General features: G+C 40.2%; 1 pseudogene; it reads left to right on the top strand.

The window, feature by feature from the left end:
- Positions 1-1,081: 1,081 nt before the first annotated feature.
- On the top strand, positions 1,082-3,231 carry LOC143549409 (9-cis-epoxycarotenoid dioxygenase NCED1, chloroplastic pseudogene; annotated as a pseudogene).
- The last annotated feature ends 294 nt before the right edge of the window (positions 3,232-3,525 follow it).

Below are 3,525 nucleotides of genomic sequence, written 5' to 3'. Positions count from 1 at the left end.
AAGAAAGTTTAGATATAAAAGTTACAGAGAGAATATTGAAAGTATGAAGAGAGAACATGAGAAATTAAAAAAAAGTTGAGAGTTTGTGTTCCCGAGTTTCATTTAAGGAGTGAAAAGAAAGGGAGAAGAATTGAAAGAGAAAAGAAAGAGAGGGGGAGGAAAATAATCACTTTATTTCATGTTCCCAAGTTTAATGAAAAATAGAAGAAAAGGAAAGAAAATGTAGAAGTTAATAGGTAGTTAATGTTATATATAAACATTTTCTCTCATAATCTCTCCAATTTGGAAGGATGGGTATTGACTTAAGTTTTCTAGCCTTTTCTCTCCCCTCCCCTCCCCTTCTTAAAAAATTACTAGTTACATACTTTTTACAAGAATGTACTAGTAACATACTTCTTATGCACGTCTTACATTAAAAACTGGAGACAAAAACTAATAAATGTTATTAAACCTGGTTACATACTTACATACGTATGTTTTTTAGTTATGTATATTCTACTCCTCCCCTCCACAAATTATAAAGTTCCAACGACTATAACAAGCAACGTCGTGTGTCTTCTCTTCACATGTCTACTCGCCATAGGCCCCTATCAAGCCCTTCCATCATAGGGGATCAGTGATGTGGCTACTGGTGCGAGTACACATAACCTTAGTTGAGTGTATCATATGCTTATAAATCATAACAAAGAATCAATTAACTAAATAATATTTTCCATATTTAACCTGTATAACTCACGGTATTCAGTATACAAATCATATTTATTTAAGTTACTATTAGTTGAAAATAAGTCTTTCACACAACTGAAACTAGAAGCAAGACTCACGGTGACAATTCAACTAAAGGGATAATAAATTTCTTTAAAAGAATATGCTTGATAAACTAAAATTGTTGTGATGACGTACCTGCCTCCAAAAAAGCATTTATTGTAAAACAATAATAATAAAAATAATAATAATAATTCGAATGGCTTTTGCTAAGTATCGAACACGTGGTCATGCTTGATGTAGACCTTTTCAGTATTTATACCCCCTCCCACTCCTTACTTTCTCCCCAAACTCAAACTCAAACTCACTACAATTCCTATATGATCTTTACAACCACCACTTCAAACAACACCAATGGCTTCTTCTACTTCAACTTCTAATTGTACTCCTAATTGGAACAACAAACTCTTACCTTCTTCTAAACACATGTTTGCTTCAAATTCGTCTTCGGTTTCGTTCGGCACGAAACCGAATTCACAATTTTCAAAAAAATCGATTGTTTCCGCACTTCAAACGCCTTCAATTGTACATATTCCTAAACATGTTCCAATGAAAAGTTCCAATTCCAGTTCCATCGCTGGAATTGAATTACCATGTCCCAATTCTCCAGCGGTGGGACATAATTGGAACTTGTTACAAAAAGTTGCCGCAATGGCGCTAGACGCCATTGAGGACAGAATAAAATCTCGAGAGAAACAACACCCGTTACCCAAAACCGCCGACCCGAATGTCCAAATCGCCGGAAACTTCTCACCGGTACCCGAACAACCTGTTCGGCATAATTTACCGGTGGTCGGAAAAATCCCGGACCACATCGAAGGAGTTTATTTAAGAAACGGGGCCAACCCGTTATTCGAACCAACCTCTGGCCACCATCTATTCGATGGGGACGGCATGATTTATGCCGTAAAGTTCGATAACGGGTCAGCCAGTTACGCCAGCAGGTTTACAGAAACCTGCAGGCTTGTGCAGGAACGTGCCTTCGGGAAGCCAGTGTTCCCGAAGGCAATTGGCGAACTCCACGGACATTCCGGGATCGCCAAGCTTTTATTATTTTACGCTCGCGGGCTGTGTGGTTTACTCGACCACACGAATGGAATCGGAGTGGCGAACGCGGGTTTGGTTTATTTTAACAACCGGCTTTTAGCTATGTCCGAAGATGACTTACCGTATCATGTTCGGGTAACACCTTCGGGTGATTTGAAAACCGCAGGAAGGTACAATTTTGATGGTCAGTTAGAGTCAACGATGATAGCTCACCCAAAACTTGACCCAGTTTCGGGTGAGTTGTTCGCATTGAGCTACGATGTGATTCAAAAGCCGTACTTGAAATACTTCCGGTTTTCGCCCGATGGGAAGAAATCGAAAGACGTGGCGATCGATTTGGAGAAACCGACGATGGTACATGATTTCGCAATCACGGAGAATTTCGTGGTTGTCCCGGACCACCAGGTGGTGTTTAAGATGTCCGAAATGGTTACCGGCGGGTCTCCGGTGGTGTATGATAAAGAGAAGGTCTCACGGTTTGGTGTTCTTGACAAATATGCCGAAAACGGGTTGGGTATTAAATGGATTGAAGTTCCGGATTGTTTCTGTTTCCATTTGTGGAACGCATGGGAAGAACCCGATTCTGACGAAGTCGTCGTAATCGGGTCCTGCATGACTCCCGCGGATTCGATATTTAACGAATGTAACGAAGAATTAAAGAGTGTTTTGTCCGAAATCCGGCTTAATTTGAAAACCGGGAAATCTACTCGTCGTCCGATCATTTCGCCCCAAGATGACGTCAACTTGGAAGCCGGGATGGTTAACAAGAACCTCCTCGGCCGAAAATCACAATTCGCTTATCTTGCGATCGCGGAACCGTGGCCGAAAGTGTCCGGTTTCGCAAAAGTTGATCTTTCGACTGGCGAGACCAAGAAATTCTTCTATGGAGAAGAAAAATACGGGGGCGAGCCACTGTTTCTCCCGAGAAACGAGGGAAACAGTGACCACGCCGTCGTAGAGGACGATGGCCACATTTTGACATTCGTCCACGACGAAAAAACATGGAAATCGGAGCTTCAAATAGTTAACGCAATGACGATGGAGTTAGAGGCGACGGTGAAGCTCCCGTCGAGGGTTCCATACGGGTTTCACGGAACATTCATCGCTGCCGAAGATTTGGCAACTCAGGCATGAAAAAAAATCGGAAGTTTCCAGCGAGATTCTACCGGAGGGATGGCTGCAGTTCGTCCCCGGAGAGTCTCCGAAAACATTCTAAATATTGGGGGATTGTTTTTGATTTTTTGAATTCTTTAGGGTCTTTTCTTGAGTTACATACATTTTGAGGGGCCAGTTTGTAGCTTGTGTAAAATGAAGCTCAGCTGGTGTCCCAAAAGTTGGTTAGATGTTTGAGTACATATGTTTAATTAATGTACTTGATATATGTTTTATTGGAAATAAGGGTATATAATATGTGAACTTTATACTTTTAGTCCCTATATTTATGCACCTCATCTTTATACCGTTAAAGGTTAGTTGTTTACTTGGGACGCGACACATAGACACACATCAATCAATATCGAAACAAAAAGTTAAAACTTGTAATCCGTTAAGACATCTTAAATCTTTAGTTATTGACAAATAATGAAGGGACAACTCATACGATATTTTTTTATACTTATATGATAGTTGTTGACTTATTATTATTATTATTTTAAAAGATTTAACGTCTTGATTTTGATGTATCTGCTATGCGTGTATTATCATCGGTGTTGC

Source organism: Bidens hawaiensis, unplaced genomic scaffold, assembly GCF_021521415.1.
Source record: "Bidens hawaiensis isolate Kalapana, Puna unplaced genomic scaffold, B.hawaiensis_p1.1 tig00015556_1, whole genome shotgun sequence".
In the NCBI taxonomy this organism is placed as follows: domain Eukaryota; kingdom Viridiplantae; phylum Streptophyta; class Magnoliopsida; order Asterales; family Asteraceae; genus Bidens; species Bidens hawaiensis.
This window is presented reverse-complemented; position numbering and strand designations above follow the sequence as displayed.